Below are 25954 nucleotides of genomic sequence, written 5' to 3' on the forward strand. Positions count from 1 at the left end.
CAGAATCCATGGGTTTATCTGCCACTCTACTGTTTAAATAGTTCATCTGAAAAATGGGGGCATTTAGGAAATTACACTAGATGTTTTCTAGATTTCCCTCTAAATCTAAAATTCTCTTATTTATTATTTCCTACAAAAAAAAAAAGCAGTATCCCTGTGTTCACAGGATCAATAAGGGGCTAAAGGTGTCATTTAAACCTCCCAGTTATGTTCGTGCTACTTTTAAAAAATTAACAGCACTATTGAGATATAATTCATATAAAGTATACACTTCAATGCTTTTTAGTATTATTATAGTTGTGCAATCATTACCACAATCAGTTTAGGACTCCTTTTTCAGCCCCAAAAACCCATTAGCAGTACCTATTAGCAGAAACTACCCAGTTCTCCTCAAGTCCGAATCTGAAATGCTGCCCTGGGCAACAAATATCTATGTTTCTGACCCTATGGATTTAACCTATTTTGGAAATTTCATATACATGAAAGCGTACAATATATGGCTTTTGTGACTGCCTTCTTTCACTTAGTATAATGTTTTCAAGGTTCATCCATGCCATAGCCTATATCAGTACCCTTTCGTTTTAATGGCTGAATAATATTTCATTGTATGGATATACCATATTTTGTTTATCCATTCATCAGTTAATGGATAACTGGGTTGTATCTACTTTGGAGTTATTGAAAATAATGCTGCTAAAAGCATTAGTGTACATGTTTTTATGTGAACATAGGTTTTCATTTCTCTTGGGTGTATTTCTAGGAATTAAATCCTGGGTCATATGGTAATGCTATGTTTATCATTTTGGAGAACCACCAGAATATTTTTAAAGTAGCTGTATTATTTTACATTCTCACCAACAGCTCATAAAGCATTTCTCCACATCCTCACCAAAACCTGTTATTATTTGTCTTTTTTATTATAGCCATCCTGATGGGTATAAATGGCATCTCACTGCAATTTTCATTTGCATTTCCCTAATAGCTAACAATGTGAACATCTTTTCATATGCTTATTTACCTTTTGCATGTTTTCTTTGGAGAAACATCTATTCAAATCTTTTGCTTATTTTTTAATTGTCTTTTTATTATTGAATAGGAAGTACTCTACATATTCCAGAGATAAATCACTCATAAGATACGATTTGAAAATAAATTCTCCATTTTATGCATTGCCTTTTCACTTTCTTGGTAGTGTCCTTTGAAAGACAAGTGTCTTTAATTTTGATGATGTCCAATTTATTTTCTCTTTTGTTCTCATGCTTGTGATGTCATATCTTCATAAACATTGCCTACTCCAAGGTCAAAAATATTTACATCTTCATTTCCTTTTAAGAGTTACATAGTTTTAGATCTTACATTTAAGTCGGTCCATTGTGAGTTAATTTTGTAATAGGGTGTTAGAGGTCTGTCCCATTTTTGTGCATGTGCATATACAGCTGTGCTAGTACCAATTCTTGAATAGACTATTCTTTCCTCATTGAATTATCTTGGCATATCTATGTTGTTTTTGATCTCCAGTTTTTCATGTCCATTTGTTCACTTTGTTTCCCATAGCATTTATAATCTAATAATCTAATGGTACATTCTTTGAGTTTATAGAACATGTGTTATACCTATGCATGATCCACTCTCAATATCTAGCAGAGTACCGAAACTGTATTAGGTACTCAATAAACACTTCTTGGATTGTTCGGTTGGTCAATAGAATCGAAGGTATCAAAGGAGTAAAGGAAATAAGCCAGGAGCTATTATAGAGATGAAAGTTGTAAATTTCATCTTACATTGTTGTATCTCACCTAATAGCTTTGCAAATACTTAAATAATTAACATTTGGAAAACAATTCAAATTAATTTTTCATTAAGAATAATTTCTAAAGCATTATACTCAAATATATTACTATATTAGTAACATATGCTGTTGGGGGAATTCCTCTACATAGCATTTAATCTCCATAATCCTTTCAAGATATGGAGTCAACTTCTTTCATCTACATTTTTGTCTTAGCTTAATGTACAAGCATACCTCAAAGATAGTGTAGGTTTGGTTATAGACACTGAAATAAAGTGAGTATCACAAAAAAGCAAGTCGTAATCTTTTTGCTGGTAGAAGGTCTTGCCTTCAGTTTGTAAAAAATGCAACATTTGTGAAAAGCAATAATGCAAAGCACAAAACAAAATATGTCTGGATACAATCAATTACACTTTTTTAAAACATTCTAGCCTCTTGTGTGCCTACTGATTATATACCCAATGGAATAATCTTATTAATTATTCAATGTATTAAGCCAAACAAACATCTATAGACATCAGTCTTAAAGACCTGAAGTCCCAAATAAAAAGGAACTAATTGTAAAACATCGTGCCTCTTTATTGCAAGCACAACTCTTCTAGATATGATATTCATGTTGCCAAATTCAGACAATTTGAGAAGTACAAAAAGAAGAAGCAGGCTTCCGCCTGACCTACAAACATGAAACCTTAAAAAAAAAAAAAAACCAACTTCTGGCTTTCCTCCATTAAGTGAATATTAAGTTAATCTAATCTAAGACTCATTTTTTTAGTTAAGTTTTGCAAGCAAGTCTCTAAAAATGCAAATTATATAATAGTCTCTTGGATTTTTCCTGTCCTTTTCCTTTGTCTTATTAATCTTGCAAGAAACATCATATATGTCTTTCAGAACATCGAATTTTAGTGGAGACGTTCCTGAGAAAAGAAAAGAAAGCTCCACATAAGCATTGAACAAAATTACTATGAAAACAATTTGAAAAGGAATTTAAGAAACTAAGGCTCCTCTTTTGTTATTTGAACCAGATAACTGTCTAATTTGAAACATTGGCTTTCTTTTTTATGTGTGTGTGTGTATATATATGTATATATATATATATTTTTTTTTTTTGAAAGTATACAAAAGTGCTGTTCTGTAAAACTCTATATCTAAAAACAATAGTACAGGAAAATAACTCACATACATATAGAATTAAAACCTAAAGTCCCAGTATTTTTATTTAATAAATCCCTTTTTCTTAGTTATACTTTATGATATTTTTAAATCTTCTAGATCTGCAGAGGCTAATTGAGGAAACTATGATGAAATATTTGACCTAATCATGAAATATAAATAAAAATAAGGTCAATAATCTGAATGTTTATTAGGAAACTCTGTTTAAGACTTGATTTCCATGCATCTTATATTTCTTTGGCTATTAATTCCATTACCCTTTCAACTAGGCTTAACTATATCAAGTAACATTACCATCAGCACATAGCAAGTAGCTGATGAAGATCTTGTCCAGGGTAACTGAACCTTTTAGATAGTAGACATTACAGTGGGATTTAGGAAAGATTAAACTCTTTGTACCCTGCCAAAAGCGATAATTAAAATGAATGGAATCTGCTTATATAAACAGCTGTAATTTCTTCTTCAACCAGGAATTTTGCCATTTGCCAGTATCAAAACAGCTAATCTTTTAAGAGAGTACTGAGTTTTTACCATTTTACTTTTTTCCCCCAGCAAGAACTCCTGAAAAACAATCACAACGAACATGCACTCTGAGGAAGTGGCCTGCAATTGCCATACACTCTAGCCACTGCCCAAACCCATGGAAATTTCTGAAAGAGATAGTTCAATACTTTTTTCTGGTTTTTGTCCATTTAAGTATCTATTCAGGAGTAGGATTCTTTTTTTTTTTATTGTTAGTTTCAGGTATACAGAACAATGCAATAGTTAGGAGTAGGATTCTTATTTATCACCTTCTTATAGCATTTTTACTCTAGTCTTAAGATTTCAGAAGACTGGTAAATACTTTCCAATCTTTGAAAGGCAAACCTCATGTTTTTTTGTTTGTTTGTTTGTTTTTAGCTGAGCCATCCAACCACCTGTTGGCAGCTCAGCGGCAGCTCAGCTCGGGCCACGAATGGAACTGGCGACCCTGTTGCTCTGAACTTGCACTCTTGAGCAAGCTCTTAACCAACTGAGTCACTCGGCCAGCCCCAAAACCTCAGTTTTTATCTAAATAACTAAAAAGGAATAACATCAAAAAGTACAAGGAACTTCTGGATGTTGTTTTTGAAGCAAAAGACTCCTTTCCAACATAAATGATTGTCAGTAAAAACTAGTTGTCTGAGGCACTGAACATGTAAAAATCATGAGAGCTTTCATTCTAGATGTTACAATGACTATTAACTGTAAGACAATCTCTAAATGATATGAGAGAGGAAAGGCTATTGAGAGAAATGTGAAATATTGATTATTGAGTGATGAGGGAGAGTACACCACATGTTGAAGATCCCCAAATCAAGTTCATATACTACATTTTATCCTCAGAAACACTTTGTGTGGTAAACAGTAGCTGCAGCTCAGAGGAATTTTATGGTTTGCTTGAGAAACAAGACTAGTTCACTGAAGTCATGATAGCGCCTGAGTCCTCAACTTCTAGGCCAGTGGTTTTTTCCTCTAATTTTTCCAAGAATGTCTTAAGACATATGAACAGATAGAGCATAGAAAATTATACAAAAGGCCCTATGCATATGAAAAGATGTTTGATTTCAAACATAACAAAAGAAAAGCACTGAGACATCATTTCTCAACCATCAGACTGGCAAAACTAAAAGTATAACAACAAACTCTGTTGGTGAGACTGCAGGGAAATAGGTACTCCTATACAATGTTAAGATTAGAATATGGTATAAAGGCTACAGAGGAGAATTTGGCAAGTTAACCAATACTGATGCATTTACACTTTGAACTAGCAACCCCACTTTTAGAAATCTCGCTTATAAACACATCTACACAAGTCCAAAATGGCATATGATCAAAGTTTTTCATTTTGGTATTATTTGTATAGAAAAAGTTAGAAACAACTCAAATATCAATGATATGGAGTCACTTAAATTAATGATGGTACATTCATACAATAAAGTAATATGCAGCAATAAAAGGGAATGAGGAATATCTTTATGTACTGATATGGGGAGATCTTTGGTATATATTCTTTAATGAAAAGCAAGGTAAAGAATAGCATATATGGTATTCCATCTTTTATACAAGAAATGGGAAATACATGTTGCAAAAAGAAAAATATTGAAAGGATGAACAAAAAAAGCTAATTAACAGTTAATCACTGACAGCAGGGAAGGGTAAATAAGGGAGAAAGGTCAGGAGAGGCATCTAAGTATACATTTTCTTAATAAAGTTTTGAGCGCTTCATACCATGTAAATAAATGCATTAACCTTATTTTTTAAGGAAGATAAAAAAGGAATCCTTAAAACTGGAAACAATCTTCAGCAAATTTTACATTTATATATATATATAAAGCTGGTAAGATATCACAAAGAAAGATATTCTAAAGTAATTTTAGAACATAGGTCATTGACTCTACATCTTTAAGGATACATTCTGTAGGAGAAAAAAGGAACCATTTAGACATTTTAAACTTCCTTTACTTATACAGTATTATAAAGCGCTGTCATTAAGATCCAATCAGGGCAAAAGAAATCATTTAAAGGGAATATAAATTAGAAGATAAATTACATAGGCGATGGAAGAACAGAGAAGCTGAGAGGCAACCCAGAATTTAGAAAGAGCAGAAAGCCACTCCAACTTTAGGCTAGAGAGACACAAAAGAAAACGAGTTTGGAGTCCGGAGGACCAGATCACCTACTGACAGTTGTAACCAAGTCCTGGGGACCTGGAGCAACAGAAGGGAAGCAGTCACACTCAGAGACATCGCCCAGGACAGGAAGAAAGGGTAGAAATACTCTGGCTTCTTCGTTCCCATTACCTACCAAACTCCCACCAGTGATACTATTGGCTGTCATGGAAACCTGCAAAGATGATGGAATAGGGAAAGGGTCTGGAACAATCTGGGGGCAAACAGCCCCAGGACTAGCAAAGAAGCTAATAAATGCCATTAATTTTATTAGAAATCAAGATTTTCAATAGGGAAAAAAAGTACAATTATAAAATCAAGAAGTTATATAAAATTGCTGTATTGTTAATATTAACTTCAAAATCTAAATATAAATGATTTAAGTATATGTTTATTTTCTTGCTCCATTCACTGAAATGGCCTAGATATAATTTCACTACTATATCAATGGACACTCTCAAACTGACATTTTGGCTTCTAATATCATTCCCTAGTAAAAGGAATCAGGGCTCTTTGAAGAAATGGTTGCTTCTTGATCTGGAACGCAAAAGGTGCAGACTGAGCCTGGGACATTTTGAGCTCAAGAAATGGAGAAAAGGGAAGCCTTGTGCAGTGCTGGTGTGAATGAACATGGAGGTTCCTCAAAATATTAAAAAAATAGAACCACCATATGATCCAACTATCCCACTTCTGGGTATACATATCTCAAGGAAATGAAATCAGCATCTCTAAGAGTTATCTGCACTTCCATGTTCATTGCAGCATTACTTACAATAGCCAAGACATAAAAACAAACTAAATGTTCATAGATGAATGAATAAAGAAAATGTGGTTTTACACACACACACACACACACACACACACACGTGTGGATATTATTCAGCCATAAAAAGAAAGGGAATCCTCTGATTTGTGACAACATGGGTGGACCCAGAGGGCATTATGCTCAGTGAAATAAGTCAGACAGAGAAAGACAAATACCGTATGACCCCATTTATATGTGGAATCTAAAAAAGTAGAACTCATTGAAATAGAGACTAGATTGGTGGTTACTAGGCATTGGGCGTGGGGGAAATGGGAAGATGTTAGTCAAAGGTTACAAATTTTCAGTTTTAAGACAAATAAGTTCTGGGGATCTAATATATAACATGGTGATTATGGTTAACAGTACTGTACTGTGTACTCGAAATTTGCTAGTAGAGTAGGTCTTAAGTATTCTCACCACACATACACACTTACACACACAAAAAGTGACTGTGAGATGATGAATGTGTTAATTAACTGCAGCAATCATTTCAAAATACATATGAATATCAAATCATCATGTTGTAGACCTTAGAGTTACACAATGTAATTTGTCAATTATATCTCAATAAAATTGGAAAACATTAAGATAAATGTTTGAAAAAAAGATAGTTTTCAAAATTTAATGGAGTCACCTTAAAAGAAGACAACAGCTTGAAAGGGGCCCCATTAGCAACGTTTTGACATAGTGAATACAAAAATAAATAATTTTGTAGTTGATTTTAAATTAATTTTCTAAAAATTCTTCCATGCACAATTAAACTAAAAATAAGGGGAAGGACAGAAAAATGCAAGTGTTATAATTTGAATTAGATATTAAACCAAATCTTAGGAGCTAGGCTATCTCCTACTATGATATAATTCAACACAACATCAGGCACAATTCATTCTACTCAAAATGGCTCATTTAAATATCATCAACCTTTGAATTGAACTTCCAATACATAAGAAATTTCAGGGTTAGATTTAAAACACACTAAGAAAAAACCTTGAGATAAATCCAGAGGTTTGATCTTCAATGAGAGACATGAAAACAATCTAGATTTTTCTAGGCTAACTGAGGCTTAAGGAGCATAACAGATGCAATGCATAGTCCTAGATTGGATCCTAGTTTTGAACAAGGCAGGAAAAAAATGGAGATATTTGATTACGGCTGGGTACAAATTAAATTTAATAAAGTATTATTAATTTTGCTAGGTGTAAAAATGGTCAGTCAGCTAGATAGGAAAATTAGTTTTTTTTAAGAACTGAATACTGGAGTAATTAGAGATGTATTGTGATATCTGTATTTCTTTAAAATACTTCTGCATAAAAATATATCTTTTAAAGAGAGATTTAGCATGATTCTTCATGATCTGACTCCAGCTTAGTTCTTTAATTTCAACCAGTCATGTAGTAAAATAATAAATACCATCTATATCTTTACTACTATTTGAAAAATAGGTCCCTTTGAAACTTTCAGAATAAGTAAACTTATTTTAACATATAACAAAGTCTTGTTTCAGAGCAATTTTTTTCCAACCTTAAATTTTTTTTGGACCTCAGGATGTTTGAGCAGTGTGTGTGTATGTGTGTGTGTGTGTATGTGCGTGTGTGTGTTTATGAATATGTATTTATCTCAGGTAACTTTTTTGCTTTCATCAGGTTGTCAAAGTGGCATGTGAATCAAAAATATCAGGAATGTCAAGAGGTTTGCCAGTTTTACTTGCATAACTCACTGCACTGTATGTAGCCTTAAAAAAAAATCTTCAACTATTCTAAGTGTCTTTAAATAATTGAACCAAATTAGAATATTATATATGAAGCTCAGTTTCTATGTTGAACTTTTGGCCTCTTTACAGAAGATATTTCCATTTATATTTTTCCACTGCATGTTGAGGATTAAGTAACTCTTACGTTATTCTTTCCTGTACTTCTACATATGTTATAAATTATATCTAGTTTTCAGACAATGAAGGGATGACAGTTGACAAAAGGGTCTCTGAGACTTTAGAAAAGTATCATTTAATCCTAAATCATTAGCTGGGTCATGTATCTGGTATTAATCCTGAACATTTACTTGGTTTTGAATTAAGGTAAATTCCCATGGACATGCTAAAGGTTGGGCCACCAGAGGCGGTTCCTGTAGGGATACGACTAGTGTTCAGAGGGAAAGGAAAGATCTGTGCAGGGCTGGCCCCATGGGAATGCAGCCTGAGCAGTCGCACAGGGTTCTGCATTTCAAAGGGGCTGGTGCTTGGGTTAATGCTTGGCTGTCAGCACCTTTAAATTCTTAACCATATTTGAACAAACAACATCACATTTTCATTTTGTACCAGGCCCCACATATTATGTAGCCAATCCTGCCTATGTGGCTTGGTGTGGGCTTATCTGAGGAGCTGGCTGTAGCTCTGTTCAACCTGTTTCTTACTCAGCTATTGCTACCCCCAGCTTCCTTCCTGCAGATAAGGGCTGGGGTTGGGTTGCTCCAATTACTGCAACAGTACAAAAGCCATGAACAAACCTATATTGGGATTGGGGAATGTGAGGTAGGGTAGGGAGGAAGACCTAATGTTAAATCATTAATGTCATGGTACTTTTGTTCAAGTTGTATAATTTCCATTGACAATGCTCCTTTGAATTTTTAGTATTTCCCATCTGTCTATTGCCTCTGACATCCCTATGTTAGAAGGGGTCACCTCACCGGAAATAGTCTTAGGGCTCCTCTACGCCACTGAGAGATGCTGAATCTGGCAATTCTCGCATTTTCTAGAAAGTTAAAAGCGCCGTTTTTCAAAATATAGTAGAAGGCTAATAGTGGCAACATTTTGATAAGGCAACATTTAAATGTTTGTCTGTATGGACAATGTTATGCATTTTTTTGGGTCACAAATTTGCAGTTCCCCAGAGCTGCTTTGTAAAGTAATGCTGTGCTCAGCCTACTCGAGGGAGCTCAGAGGCACCCATTGACTATCTACAGGCGGACGTTCACTGACCTCTTATCTGATCCTAGCCTCACTGTGATGAATTCTACTGAGCTTTGCAGCAGGGGAAGTGCTCATGATAAACGGGGTAGACTTTGTTTTTTTATTTTTTTCCTAAGTGGACAAGTAATATAATAGCAAATTGTAATAATAATAATAATAATAATAAAGTTATATATGGTAATAATTATAATGACATTATTATTATACCCATAATGAATAATTATTATATACAAGGCACTATGCTAAACACTTGATGTGCTGCATTCCATTCAATACCTCCAGCAACCTGAGTAGGTACTGAATTATCCACTATTTACAAGAGAAAACTAAGACTCAGAAAAGTTAAGTGAATTGCCCAAGGTTATGTACCTAGGAAATGATGGAGCAAAAATTTGAACTAAGGCCAGAGGAATCCAGGGGCCATGCTCTGAAGTGCTGTGGTGCCCCTACGCTGGCAGAGAAACCATTTGAGATCCACTGCCACTTAGAATAGGGTGGCTCTGGCTAGTTAATTTGAGTCTGTTGAGTGAATCAAACAAAAACAATCATTCATTGAAAGTGATTCAACTTTCTGTTTTAACGCTTACTCCTAAAGTCCAAGGATTGCTTTTTGCATATAACTTTAGCCTTGGAAATTTCATGGTCAGCAGATAATCATTCATCAGGTAGGATTTCTAAGAATCATAAATTGTGGACCTTTGTTATTGGCTGTCATGAAAGGGGGAAGAATTGAGGAAGTAGGTGGCAGATAAGGTAATCTAGTCTTTCTGAGAAAATGGTGTACTGTTTCTTATTTACCTCAAAGCATCATCACACTTATCTCAATTGTTCACATAAGTATAGAATTTAAAATATAATATTTAAGAACAGCCCATATATATATCTTACTATTTTTGTGTTTAACTTTCTGGCTGATTTAAGAAAGCACTAAAACTTCCTAGGAATGAAACTTCCTAGCTCTGTGAGACCACATTATCTGACCAAAAGGTTGGATTGATGTATGCCAAAAGGGGAGGCTGTGGATGAAAAAAGGGGTTCTGTGGAAAGTCACCTCACAGGGTGATCTGATCATCCAGTCCCAGCTTGGCAGGTCATGGTGAGCAGACACGCCCCAAACCTATAACTTCTATTGTGAAAGGTTTTAAAGCAGCCCTGTCCACTGTCTTCTGCGTCTAGGCTAAAGCCTTTGAAATACCAAAAGTAATAACCCTTGAAGCAGGTATTAATCCTCTAGAGAGCACATGATCTTGTTAACTATCATGTAATCCAATCCCTGCCTTGCTTTCTCCCACCTCCATATCCATTCCCTTCTTAATTTTAAAAGCATAAAAGAAACTGCAAAACTGTTATCTTGAAAATCTTGAAATCTTGCACCCCACCATATGTCATCAGTTTGGCTCAAATAAACTCTTATAAAAATTTTTTAAAATAAAATAAAATAAGAGAGCACTAAATATGCCAATACAGTAAGTCCCCGACTTATGATCATTTGAGTTGCGAACTTTCACAGATATGAATGGAACTTGCGTTATGAACATTCATAGTTGCAAACAAATCATGGAAGTAGCTCACGTTATCAGTTCACTCCATGCAATCCCCTATATGCCCATTGTTGTACTGTACTGTACCACTTTTTAGGGTAACTGTAAAAGTAAAAATAGTTTATTTACATTATTTTTGTGTGTGTTTAGTTTTTTATGCTTTATGTTGTATATTTACGTCAAAGGTATATAAGTCTCACTTTGTTGGACTTATGAACGTATCCGACTTAGGTATGAAACATTCTCCCGGAATGAACCCGTTCGTAAGTCGGGAACTTACTGTATTGAAAACCACACAAATACCATCTCCTGTAGAAATAACAGATATTAAAATACTACACAATGAAAAAATGTCTAATCATTATTCAAATACAATCTGAAATTTTCTAATACAGTATTCTCTTTCTAAAAGTTTGCTTCATCCAGACAAGAAGAATGAGAGTAAATTTTAAGGACATCCCCTAGAAGGAAATTTTGATTTTTAGAATTTTGTTGTAATTGCATAGCACACTTGGCTGATGACTGTGGAAACTGAAGTCGCCATAATTTCCCAGCTTCTCATTCTATAGTTACTAACCATCTCTACAGACAAAAATGTCTGGGAAGCTGGATACCAATGACAGAACGGGTTTTGTTTCTTTTTATTTCCAGAAGTGCTCTGAAACACATGTTTCTAAACTCGCCTGAGGCAAAGAATATGAGCTTGTAGGTAGATATTAGCAAAATGAGCAAATTCCATACCTTTTCATCCTATGAAGGCACACGTAATTCTCAAACAGCAGAATTAACTCCTAAAAAGCCACTGTTCAGTAAGAAAAAAAATATGATGTCAGTTGTTCATTGAATCTCATTTCCCCATAGGAAACATTAATGAAGGCTTGCATTACTGACCAAGTTTTCAAAAAAATAATAGTAAACAATCTCTATACTATGCATTCTTTAAAATTATTCTGTATATTAAAGGCAGACCAACATAGTAACCGATTGACTATATCTTATTTATGTTTATGGTATATTAATGATTCATTAGTGATTAGAGATTCATGACAGATATCTTGAGATTTCTTTTTGCACACACTTAGAATTATTTCATGATTTAAAAAAAAACTGATTTAGGGATATGTATCTTACTGCCCCATTTTCAATGAAAACCTCTCACAAGAATAGGCTTTAGAAAGAAATTTCATGACTTTCCTCTGTGTGTGAGGTTGTCATCTCCAGACACAATTGACATTTTTGTTAATGTGATGGCTTCAATAAGCAAAGTGGCTATAGGTATAAGTAGAACTGCTGGAAATAGAAAACTTTATGCATACTGCCAGATTCACATCATAAATTTTGATGCTGAAGTATTTTTAGATTAGTTACTACTTCAGTGACACTAGATTCAAATTTAATACCTTTAGAACAACTTGAAACATTGGTATGATTAGATTGTATGATTGCTGTATTCTTCATACTCTAAATTTGTTAGGACACGTGATCCACACCGATTCTGTGAGAGCCAGAGTTTAAGAGAAGGAAGGGTGTGCACCCCAACACGGGAATCTCCAAAGGCAGCTGCATCCTCTAACACAGGCAATATGGCTTGGACATTCTAACTTGATCAGACTTTCTGAAATTTAATTCTGCTTTCTCCATGGCTGGCCCCTGGCTGCAGCTCTTGGTTTCAGGGTTATCGATTTCTGCTGATCCCCATTAAGCCTCTCAGTTGAAGAGCACCATCTTCATAATCACTGAAGCCAGTAAACCTTTCCTTCACTTTACCTACACACACCATCAATCACTGGGTCCTAAACATGGATGATTCCTAAACATTTCTCTATCTGCCCTTTCATCCTCATCCCATGACTAACACTCCCTGTTTCTCAGCCTAATTATTTATTGACTGAACTATTGCAAACACCCTCCTAACTCTTTCCCAGCCTCGAGCCTTTTCACTTTTTAGTTCATTTGCTACTTCCTTACCTAGGTGAGCTTTCTAAAGTACGCATTTAATCATGTCTCTTTAATAAGTCCCATTTGCTTTCAAATTCTAAATTCAGGAAACTAGTAACCCCTATAAATCTGTATCACCTCAAAAAGCCATAAGAAATCTCGGCTCTCAATGTAATGTTTACAGTTTTCTTAGCACGCACATTCCATATTGCTTACTGCTCCATTATGGCTTACTATCTGTGTAGACTTCCGAAAGTAAAGAAACTAGAAGCTTCTTGACTATGTCTTGTTCACTATATTGTATACCCAGCACCCAGCACAATGCCTGGAGCATATAAAAAGCCCAACACATACTTGCTAAATAGAGACACAAATTTATGACTTGAGCTGTTCATCTCTACTTCCAGTTCCTAAGCTCTATGGCGAGGAGAGAAGGTGCAGCAGGAGAAGTGAGGGCAAAGGGAAGGAATCCATTGTGTGATAGGCACTCATAGGTCCTGTTCATATATTCTCTCTAATGTTCACAACATCCTGGAAGGGAGGTACTATGATTCTGAAGTACAGAAGGAAGAAACCCAAGTTCAGAGATAACTGAACTGCCCAAGACCGCAAAGCTAGGACTCAAATTTTGATTTATATATCTCAAAATCCCACGTCCTTTCCATTACCAATGTTGCCTTAACAATTATTCCCCTAGTGAACAGAAAAATATGTTTTGTAATTAAGGCTGAAACTATTCTGAAACAATATTTTCTCCCTAAGTAATGTGTAAAATTTCTTTGACAGATTGTTTGAATAATGATGGCTGTCTGAGATCACCAGAAAAGCATGGAAAATGATGTAATATAGCCAACATTTGTAGTTAGACTGAGTTAGATTAGATCATCCAATAAGTGCCTTTGAAATAGTGTTTATAAATTTTAGTAATTTATTCGATGTAATTAACAGGTAAGAGATACTTTACAGGCTTTTTTCTTAGTTTGTTAGACATGAAGGTAATTTGCATTTTTTTCATCAATGGTCAATTTTTCCTTTGTTGCTTATTGTGTAACATTAACGTGAGAACTCAGTCACTTCAAAGGAAGTTCTATAATTTGGATAAGCACTTAAGAACTTGGATCAAGTTGAGTGAAACATGGAACTTTTATCATACTTTTTATTACTGCATGTTTATATTCTAATAAGTAGATAAAAAGAACAGAATATTTTACTATTGCATGAGACCACTGATTGATTCAGACCAGAATTCTGATGTCAAGAGAAATCCCACACAATAGGCCTTGACAGATGGAGGGAAGGGCACTGCTGCCCACCCTGAAAACATCTTAATGATTAACTATACCTCAGAGCTACACAGGCTCTTGCCATTAGTAAATTGCACAAATCCTTTAAAATATAACGTACATTGTTCAAATTTCTCATTCATAAAAAGATGGAAAACAGAAAAATAAATAAGAAAATCAAAATCATATAATCACATTGCTTAGAGAAAACATCTCTTATAATTTGTGTCTCTTCCGGTTTTTTCTTCCCATGTGTTTTTCCAAAATATGTCTTTTCTAAAAGTACCATTATACCCTTTCTAGGTCATTTCATTTTCATTGGGAAATATACCATGGTTATTACCATAGCCTTCAATATCCTCTTATAATACTATTTTAACTGTTACATAGTATTTTGTTACGTGAATTTGTCATTATATACTTAATCAATTAAAAGTTACTGAGCATTTAGATTCTTTCCATTATTTTGTATTTTTTAATGCTAGAAACATTCCCTGTAATGCCTCTTTGAGCATACCTGTCAATATTTTCTTAATGTCTGGAACTTTTGTACACTCTTTATTATTTATGGCTTATATCACGTCTTGTGTTAAGTTTTCTAAGTATTGATTAGTTTCTAAGTATTAATTAATTTTTAAGAATTAATTACACATTATTTGATGGAGACACATGTATGTGTATTCACGTATTTTAATAGTGTCTTTTCTTCTTAGTATTTTAGAGATCTAGTCCTTGAAATAGTTATGACAGAGAGAGTTCACCTATGTGTAATTTTGCTTTGATAGTTTAAAGTTCTAAGGTAGTATAATTAAAATAATATCCGAACACAGTAGATATTAAATATACAGAGGGTGCTAAAAAATGTATGCATATTTTAAGAAAGGAAAACTGTATTAAAATTGTAATACTCAATATATGCTGATAACAAAAGATGAATACAAGTCACATTTGACTTCTGCAATTACAAGAGGTGCTGAAAGTGATTACCATCAGCGTTCAGACACTTCTGATTACAGCGAACTACTGCTTGAGCATAGATAACATCTCTTAATATATATATACTTTTTTCGGCACCTCCAGTACTTGTTGATGTGTTAATTAGATTAAAGGAAAATGACAACTAACTATAAAATAAACTTCAGTGATGCCATATTTATAATAGGTCCATTCATTAATTATTTTATTTACCACATCTTTTGTAAGACTCTACATTCTGTCATCAATGCTTTGATTAAAATTAAGTAGTTTAGTTGGGGGGGAGGCAAATCAGCTGGTACAGCATGATTGTGATAATTTTTATAATGGGAGTATAAAAGCTGCCATTAAAGAAATTTGCCATCTGGGAAACACAAATTAAAACAATATAGGCTACCACAACATATTCAAAAGAATGTCTAGATAACAAAAAGAACAGACAACACCAAATATTGGGCAGGGGAGGTAGCACATGGAACTCTCTTCTACACCATTGATGGGAGTATAAATTGGTGCAAACATCTGAAAATTTCTTTGCCAGTACCTACTAAAGCTGAACTCTAGGTCCCCTTTGAACTAGCAATTCTCCTGGAAATACATTCAATAGAAATTTATGTCATCACAGGACATGCACAAGTGTTCTCACGAGCACTATTCCTAAGAACTAAAAGTTCACAGCACTACTAAGGTCTATCAAGAGCACAACAGAAACACAAATTGTGTATATTTTACAATGGAATATCAAGTAACACTATAAAGGAATAAACTACTGCTATGTGCAAAAGTCTGGATGACTCTTAAAAACAGGGATGTCAGATAAAATACAGCTAACTATTGTTTAACTGTATAAATATTGTTAAATATATGATATAATTAAATACACACCATTAAATATTGCATGCGGCACACCTATACTAAAAAATTATCAGAAATTCAAATTTAACTGGGTGTCTCAAATTTTTATTTCTTAAGTCTTCTAACCTTACTTTCTTTTTAAAATTAATTTTATTAAATGAATTGGGGTGGCATTGGTTAATAAGATGATATAGGTTTCAAACGTACAATTCAATAATACATCATCTGCATATTGCATTGTGTCGTTTCCTTCCGTCACCATATATTTGACCCCTTTCCTTTTATAACCCCCCACCTCCCTTTCGCTCTGACATACTTTTGTCTGTGTCTATGAGTTTTCGTTTGTCTTCTTGAGAATATCATACTAAGCAAAATAAGCCAGATGGAAAAAGTCAAGAACCATATGATGTCATTTACTTTCAAAAAGGGTTAAATCAAACAAGCAAGACACAAAAGAGCACACACCAACTAATGACACTTATACAAAATTCCAAACCAGGCAAAAAGATTCATGGTGCTAGGAGTCTGGTTAGTGGTAGTTTTGAAAATAGGTAGTGAGTGGCAGGGGCACTATGGTGATTTGGGGACAGGTAATGTTCTATTTTTTAACCTGAGGGGTGCTTACCTATATTCACTTTATAAAAAAGAGTTGCACACTTGGATTTGTTTTGTTTACCTTCTGAAATATATATTATACAAAATTAGCTTATTTTTAAAATGCCATGGTCATAGCTGTACACCTCAAAATATCACTCTGGAGGTAATGCTGAGAATGAATTAGAAAGGTGCTAGCCTGGGCCGGCCGAGTGGCGTGATGGTTAAGAAAGGTGTTAGCCTGGGCCAGCCGAGTGGCGTGATGGTTAAGAAAGGTGCTAGCCTGCCGTTAAGTGGCTGACATACTGATCTAGAATAAGGGTTTGAAATGGAGCCGTGGTTCTAAACTATGGTGAAGAGAGGTCAGAATGTACATATATTTAGATGATAACATTGGCAAGACATCTTTCTAGTTGACTGCATATTCACAAAAAAGGAAGGAGTCTAGGAATACTCCCAGTTATTTGGCATAGAATATTAGGTGAAGTGGTCAGGTCACCATCTATGGCTGAAGAATTTGTGCACAACATTCAAATCTCACACATCACAAGTTTGTATATTTATTATGAAAAATTCCTGGCCAGCAGTAGTAAAATGCCTTATTTGGACCAAATCTGTATATTAAGACTTTTGTTAAAAAGAGATGAAAGTAAAGTAGAAGGAGCATACTCTTCTAATCCCCACAAATGTTCCATTTGGGCTAGTGGCAGCCCCGATAAGGTGCTTAATTCCCAGAATGAGAATAGAAGAGGAATGTGTTTTTATAGCTCAGTTTTCAACTATTATTACTGAAGTTCATGGAATATTCAGGTAGTAATGAGCAGCAGAAAGTTAAACAAATGGATATGAGTTGCAGATGTCTTTTGTGGGCTAGCAATATAAATTTGGAAGTTATCAATATATAGGAGTTAATGGACACTGAACAAAGATCACCCAGCAAGCGTTGGAAGTAAGAAGCAAGGAGGACCAAGGGCAAAATTCTGAAGAACTCTGTCATCTAAAGAATGAGCAGTAGTATGAAGAAGGCTAAATATGGTGCAGCCAGTCACATATGGGATGAAAACTAAGAAAGAATGGTGAGCAAAAACTGTAGAATATGGATTGAAAATGCTATTTAGTCTTAGCAAGTAAGAACACATTAGCGAGAGCAATCTTGGTGACATGATGTAGGTAGGAGCCATTCAGAACAACTGGAGTCATATTTTTTGTTTTTGTTTTGTTTTGTTTTGTTTTAAGGTTACAGACATTTAAGCACGCTTATGTATTGTGGAGAACCAATCAGTTAAAGAGCTTGAAAACAGGGTCCAAGATCTTGGGAAAAAATTGAAATATCTTAGACCCAAAACATAAATGAGAAAAAAAAAAGGCTCTGATTATGACATGGAAAACTTCATATTCTGAGCCTGGGCCTATGGCAGATGTGTTTGATAATACATGTGATATGAAAGAGTGGAATCAAGAGAATCCGTTCCTGAAGCATCTATTTTATCCATAAAATTTTGTGGAAGGTCATGTGCTAAAAGTGAGAAAGAGAACACAAAGTGTCTGCGTAGTGAGTTTAAAAAGGTTAGGTAAAAGTTTAGAGGGGAGAAGGAGACTGAAGTGATGGAAAATAACAGAATTGCTAAGGGACATTACCAAACACCTGAGCTCGGAGTTCACCTACTTGCATTAACACCAAACTCCAGAGTGATGTAGCTGTTTCCAGAAACACTTGGCTCTGAAGAAAAGAATGTGTAGTGTGACCCTTGGTGGGGTATTCAGTGTAAAGAGGACACAAGAACTTCTGAGAGGAGGGATCTGAGGCATTTTCAAGAGAGAGGTTAAAATGGTATCCTGGACTACAGATGGAAGTTAAGCCAATAAGAACCTTCTGGGCTTGCAGGAAGAGAGGTTGTGGAGAGGGACTGGAGATCAAGATGTGATCAGAGGAAGCACTGTGGGAGAAAGCTGTGTGAGAGCGCAGGAAGCAAAGGATGCTGTGGTCAAATTGTCAGTTCTTGCAGTCATAGATTTTGGAGATGGAGCTGTTCTAGCTAATAATATGTTCCAACAAATGGCCCTGAGAGTTATTGCTAAGGTGGAAAAAATGGATCTATGCAGTGGATCACACAAAGGAACTATGAGATTACGGAGAAGAAACGTCTTCAGCGATGCTTAGGCCTCCCCAAAATGATGGCTGCAACTATGGTAGAGGGGAAGGTTATGATATGAATGTCAGAATTTTTTATAAATGCTCAGAATGATGAGGAGGTCAGTAGGGGCCAGTGAAGAATCTGATGCACAATAGTTGAACTGGCTAAATAATTTATAGTGTATCAAAGGGGGGTGGGTGTTGTAGATGAATCAAAAGGGCAGAGGCTGGAATCAGTGCATTGGAGCTAGGAGAATGTGGTTCTCGGAGCAGCTTCATCTCAAAGGAGCTACAAAGGAAGCACTACTCTCTGGCTAGAACCAGACTTTAGAGAAGAAAATATCCTGAATGGAGCACTCAGAGGTGGAAGGTACAGAAAAGTTATTCCAATGCAATAAGGATTTAAAACATCATGGAATGGAGGGATGTTGGGAATGGGAAGATAAGTCCAGAGGAGAGCATATAAAACAATATGGAAGAGCATAAGAGAAGATAGATTGTAGGGGACAATCTATCCAAGTCCCTGGCAGTCTTTGATCATCACTCATATGTAACTAAGTTCTGGTGTCATTGTGGAGGTAGACAGATATGATCAGCAGTGAAGCAGGACCCTAGGTTCTGGAGTACCCTGGTGGCCAATGGTGGTTGGTAGCCCATATTAGGAAGATCAGAAATGAAACTGTAAGTTCACAGTGGTTTGAGACTCTCTCCGATATCTTCTACCTTCTATATCTATAGCCATGAAAAATTAGAATCTATATTTAGAATGATTACTGTCAAGTTAGGGAAAATTCTCAGTGATCAAGATTCAATAATATTCTTCTAACAACAAACATTAATAGATCATGAGGTTGTTCCTTATATTGTACTTGCTAAACTAGGAAAGTGGACAAAGACTATTTTTAAAATTAATTTCAAAAATAGGGCTCAAAATAAAGTATTTGGAATTTACCCACTGGATACCCAGAAACTCAGTTATTAAAAAGACAATTCATTTAAGAAAGTCCAAATATGGATATTTCTCAGCAGTAAACTGAAAATAAGTGAAAGGATAGAAGACTGAACCTTCTTTTAGGTATGCCAACAAAGTGAATCACCTCTTTTACAGTTATGATAGAACTGTTGCGACACCAGCACAAAGAGCTTATGAATGTGTGCATGGGAATCAGAGGGTGCAAGACAGAGTGGCCTGACAGTTTAGAAGACTAGGAAAGGTTCCTATAGCTGCTTGTACACACTTAAGAGGGAGCACTTTGAAAATCTCCCATCGATGTGGTAGAATGCCAACCATAAAAGGTACCCAGGATGAAACTGGAGTCTAAGGGTACCTCCACAAAGGAAGATATGCCTTCTCCTTGTACAAACATACATCCTCACACATATTCAGATTGAAGAATTACTTTTTCAGTCATCCTTGATTAATATCAACTAAACCATAAGTTACATAATTGAGAAACCTGTTTGGGAAAATAGTTGTATAAAGGCCAACCTTATAGCTACAAATCAACATTGACATAAGTAACTATGAGTACAGGAGGAGAGTTATGATGGAATTTACCAACGTGGTATAAGTTCATTTAAGGTCAACTTAATGTTTGTCTTTAATTCTGAAGAGAATTGTTTCCACTGGAGCATATCCCCAAATTCAGCTTGCCAAGACCTTGTACTTATAACCAATGCATCAAACGACCTTAAAACGTTAGTGTTAAAATTAAATTGGAAAACATTTATTCTCCTCCCTCCCTCTCTTCCTCTCAACTGGTTAACAAAGTGAAGGCAGGAAAAGTTAAATAGCTTGCTAAGGTGAGTTAGAATTGACGTGGTATATGGAAAGATTTTAACATAAAAATATGTTTGACATTGGCACTAATCAACATGAAAGTCATCATTCATAGTACCTTGAAAAGGAGAGAATAAATAAAACCAGTTATTTGGGCTTCATATGTCTTATTTATTTCTGCCACAACTCTCAATTGGAATGCTCTGAAATTCGAGTGTTCGGGGTTAATTGAGTGCTTGACCAAAAACACCTTTGGCTTCAACTCTTTATGCTGACAAGATTTTCTGCCATAGGCTAGGCTACTTTCTGGCCTTCAAAAGAAGACTATGTTGTATCCAAATAGATCATTTTCTTATGTCTGAAGCTGGAAACTTTTTAATTTGTGTGCCCTGACATGGCCTTTTCATGTTCTTCATTTTGTTTAACATGCCTTCTCATCATCCCAGGAGCTCAATGCACAGATGATGACCAGGCACCTCCCATCCAGATGTAACTTGGCCACATGAGCCCCTCCTCCATCAGTGATCTCCAAATCTATCTGCTGTATATGGAAGTCAGTTGGGAGCTTGCTAAATACTAAGTATCAGGGTATGGGAAACCATATGTAAAATACATACCCACGTGCTCTTTGTGCCATCAAGTCTTATACCTGGCATTTAGAACACACATTTAATCTTTCCCACTGAACTCTAATGAAAATGCAGTATTTGCATTGGTGGCTTTCCAATTAATTTAATTTTGTTTATTTTTTTCATTTCCAAGGTCTCAAATGGAGAGAAACGCAATAAGAAAAATCAATGCTAAGGTTCTAACAGTAGTTCAATTCTTCCACATTTACCCTTTCCAGGGTAACTTCTGAGTTAGTGGTTAATCTGTGAAAGGCAAACTTTTCATTCTAAGAAATAAATCTCTCAGTAGAATTGGAGGCACCCAAGCAGCCAGAAGGGCTGATATTTGGAAAAAAGCAAGAACTCTAACCCACAGGTCAGCTCTGACTATGGTAACCCCCCGTGATCATTCTGAAGGGTAGTTAACATTCACCAGCGGTTTAATGTACTGATGCATTCCCATCCTTATCACAGAAGGGACTTAAGTCCACTTCTAAGGATACATAAAAACATTTTAAAAGATATAATTTAGAAGTGAGGAAGACAAAGAAGATACACTGGAGCTAAAAGTGAGACTGAAACAAAAGGCAAAAAATGCCAAGCACTATGATTTCTTGTTATTATTCATTCATTCATTCACTTACTCACTCATTCACAAACAGTAAGCATCCACCATTGGTCTGGCCCCTGGCTGGGTGGCTATGTAATGACAGGGTCCTACTGGTTGTTCACTTCAGGTATCTATTCTGATAAATTGGTGCCTATGCCTTCTGTTAACTTCATATTTGGAATGTTACTCCCTAGTGCTGAGTATAACAGAGAGAAAACAAACACGGACCCACTCCTCACAGGCTTCTAGTCTTTCAGACAGACAAACTTGCATATATGTAACTACAACCGGGTCTGGAAAGATGAAATATAAAGTATTAACAAAACAAAAATAAAACAATAGCAAAGGAAATCCCACGTCATGAAGGTTTTATTATTATATTTATAAGGAAGGTTGGACTTGACCCTCCTGGCTTTCAGCAGGAGAATACAATACTTAAGAGTTGCCAGTTAGAGCACTCTGTCGAAAGCATTAATCATCTCCTGCTGCCCCCACCTGGTCAAATCCCACCAGTCAAGACCTTACTCAGGACTCTATACCGAGGCCAGTTCTGAAAAGCAGGGGTTAATGCTGTGATCTCAGCAGCTAGAAAGCCTGGGTTCATCCTGACTTAGAATAAGTAGCTGCCTTACTGTGGGTAAGACATTTAAACTTGCCTTTACCTCAATTTCCTTATCTGTAAAGTGGGGTTAAGTCCCTAACTCACAGGTGGTTGTGAGGAATAAAAGATAATAGAAGTAATACAACTAATATACTTAGTACCTTGTCTAGCACACAACACTCATGGGGTACTTGATATACAACTTTTCTCTACCTGTGACAACACTTAAGGGAAAGACAATTGTTGCCATTTTACCAAATTCCTGATCTCTCATGCCTTTCACAACACTGATTTCTAGATTTAGGGTTGTTGTGTTTTTTTGCAATTCCTCTCTAGTCCAACCTCCTCTATTTGCATTTGTCAACCAACAATAATTTTTACTTTTGGCTTTCCTTTTTTTTTCCCCCCTTTGTTCAGCATGAATTTGGAAGTTTCAGTTAGTAATGTATGGTTTGTGTTAACTTCCTAGACTGGGTCTCAGTGTGTCATCATCTCCTAAGAGATAGGGCCTCTCCCTTTAGGTAGAAAAAGCAAAGGATATTAGCACCTCCTGTGTGTCTAAAGCAATACAAAGGAGACAAACTGTGCAGTCTGCCATGGAGAGTATGTCAGGTCACAAAAGTAGACGGAAGTGCTGCTGAGATGCCCCATGACACTGGTCCTCTCTGATCTGAAGTTTTATGCAACTTCTGCAGAAGGGAAGGAAAAACATGACCTGGCTGAGCTAAGACCTGCCAAACTCAGAGAAACATTGAAATAAATATTTCAGCAGACAAAATATGGAGCTTATTTGTCTATGAAACTTGGACAACATTTACGGGAACGGGGCAAGTGGAGCTTCCATATTTTCCTGTATTTGTCTGAGGTGAAAACAGAGCTGTATGCAGGTGTCAGATACTTTGCAAAAGGCTTCATTTAGAACCAGTGTGCTTTGTGTCACTGTGGAGGGACGAAAAAGCCTGCAAAGACATTCTAGTAGGAATTTTAGGGAACAAAGAACATAATTTCCATGACTTACGTTTTCCCTATAAGACAAGCAGCACATACATAGTCACTAAAAACTTAAGAGGAATGGGGCACCCCATAGGAGATGCTGCCTGAGAGTAACCCAAACCAGGGATAAAATCATAGCACCTCAGAAATCTCTCCAAACTTTGCCTCCAGTGAAAAGCCAGAGCCTTCTCATTCCGTTTTGTCTTCCATGGTTTCAGGTCTACTGTTACCCTATAGGTTTCCACCTCTCTGACTAACCATATTGGTTTGAAGCTTCTCTTACCTTTTTTTTTTTATAGCTGAGCTATCCTGCCACCTGTTGTCAGTTCAGTGGCAGCTCAGCTCGGGCCGGGCATCGAACTGGCGACCCTATTGCTCAGAGCTCAAACTCTTGAGCAAGCTCTTAACCAACTGAGCCACTCAGCCGGACCCTTACCTATTTTTTTTTCTACTTCAACTTTATCTGAGATATTTTTCCCTTTTATTTTTCTTCCTTTTGGGGGACGAAGAGCTGGGGGAGGGGCAACGTAACTCAGACCCAAATGTTAGCCTCATTTCTACTTTCCTGTCCAGCCCAGGGTCATAGAATTATAGTCCAATTTAGTGCACGGGATCCAGATGTACGATGGAAGAAAACCGAAACTCCATTTTGTGTGCCAAGTTTGCTCTTGAACAGTCTTTGAAGCCCCTGGAAACAAAGTCCTGGTTCCTATTGTAGCAACTGCAGAGGTTATCTCAGTTTCAACATCCTCTTTCCCCAAATCCATAATAAATGTTTTCCCTGCAGTGATTGTTTGCCCAACTCTTTCCCACTGGATCAGGGCACCAGTCCATTTCCCTGAGGAGATTATCCAGACAGCAAAACCCTCTATATTCAGGGCCTTCAGTCCCATGCTCTTCACATTTTCCAGTGCACCTCGAGGTTATCAGATAGAAGTCAGTGTGTTTAGCTTAAATCTTTAGGCTCTGGAGACACAAAGATCTACATTCTATTTCAGCTCTCTGACTGAGATGTTGAACACGTTATTTTTTAAAATTATTATTAGAGTGTGAAAAAATTAAACATTTATGCGGCCGAGTGACTCAGTTGGTTAAGAGCTCGCTCAAGAGTTTGAGCTCTGAGCAACAGCGGTTCGATGCCCGGCCCAAGCTGAGCTGCCGCTGAGCTGCCAATAGGTAGCAGGATGGCTCAGCTAAAAAAAAAATTAAAAAAAACAAAAAACATTTATGTAAGTATAATATAAGCCATGTAAAGCTTGATGAAATTTCAGAGTGAACACCTCTATATGACCAGCACCTAAATTAAGAAAGAAGGGGCTGGCCGAGTGGTGCGATGGTTAAGAACTGGCTTGGGATGCCAGAGGGCCCCGGTTCGGATCCCACATATGAGGGCCAGTGACACTGCCCTCCAAAAAAAAAGAAAGAAAGAAGACATAGCCAGCCACCAAGCAGGTCACCCTGGGCACCGTCCAGTCACCACTCTGAAAGGTAACCACTATCCCAACACCAAATACTGGACCTTCCTTAACCTTGAGCTTAATCTTTCTAAGCCTCAGTTTTTTCATATGCAAAATCGGGCCAATAGAGCACCAATTTCAAAGAATGTAAGAATGAAATGAAATAACCAATATAAAGCATTTTGCACAGGATTGGATATTTAATAAGCAATTAGATAGCTGCTTATTAAATTTATTTTGATTCTTATTTTCCTACTTGCTTGAGATTGGCTTGTCACTTGCCTGTCTGAGGCATGAGCAAGCTCCGTCTCTACCCAAGGACTGAAAGCTATGTTTTCACAACCATCCAGGCTTTGTACTTCGCTAGGGGACGTTGGGTTATGGCAACCCAGGGAGAAGAGAAAAAAAGTGAACATAAACACACACATGAACAAACTGGGGGTCCATCTTGGAGAAACATCGGAAACTGTCAAAACAAACTTGGTTGTCAAAACAAAGAAGAGGAATAGAGTGAGAATAAAGTGGGTGTTCTAGTAGGAGAGCGGAGAGGATGAGATAATAAGTTTTCAAAACCAGAGACATTAAATCTAAGGTGAGTGGTCATGAGCACCATGGCCATGAAAAGTTCTGACACGGCTGGGGCATTGATGGAGAAGTGTCAGAGCGCAGGAACTCCAGTGGGATCTTAGCATATCAGTTCATTTTTAGGAACAGATTATGTCCAGTATAGAACTTTCTATTGAAAGCGTATCTCCATGTTCTTTGAAGAGAATATCAATTTAGAGGTGTAGATTAGCATCTAAAAGGCTGTCTTGACCTCTGGCCTTCCAGAAATTTCTTCATCTGATCTGTTTATCTTCTGAACATTGCCTTATCTCACTTTATTTTAGTTTACATGCCTCCATACCCCTCCCCAATTATACATAATTCATGGCCCCATGAAACAGAAGGAGAAATTTTCTGGCCTAAAGGCAGTTTGCTGTGCAAAGCTTTTGAGCCCCATATTTTCATAAAGTCATCTAACAACGAACTAGGGGCATCATTTCAACTTTTGCTGAAAGGTCAGTTGTCCCTTTTGGGAGCTCACAACTACTTTAGAAAAACCACACATGGCAGACCTTTTAATCCCCAAATCCTTTCCCAGGATAGTAAATTAGTTTGACTAA

The 25954-nt window shown here is 36.3% G+C and overlaps 1 long non-coding RNA gene across 1 annotated transcript in view; it reads right to left on the reverse strand.

Moving 5' to 3' along the window:
• The window catches only part of LOC109386981 (uncharacterized), a 71990-nt gene that overhangs the window by 42362 nt on the left and 3674 nt on the right, over positions 1 to 25954 (reverse strand). The window contains exon 2 of the long non-coding RNA XR_002124881.1: positions 11702 to 11762. This is a non-coding gene — a long non-coding RNA (uncharacterized LOC109386981). The remainder of the gene's footprint in view (positions 1 to 11701; positions 11763 to 25954) is intronic.

Source organism: Hipposideros armiger, unplaced genomic scaffold, assembly GCF_001890085.2.
Source record: "Hipposideros armiger isolate ML-2016 unplaced genomic scaffold, ASM189008v1 scaffold_143, whole genome shotgun sequence".
NCBI classification, from domain to species: Eukaryota; Metazoa; Chordata; class Mammalia; order Chiroptera; family Hipposideridae; genus Hipposideros; species Hipposideros armiger.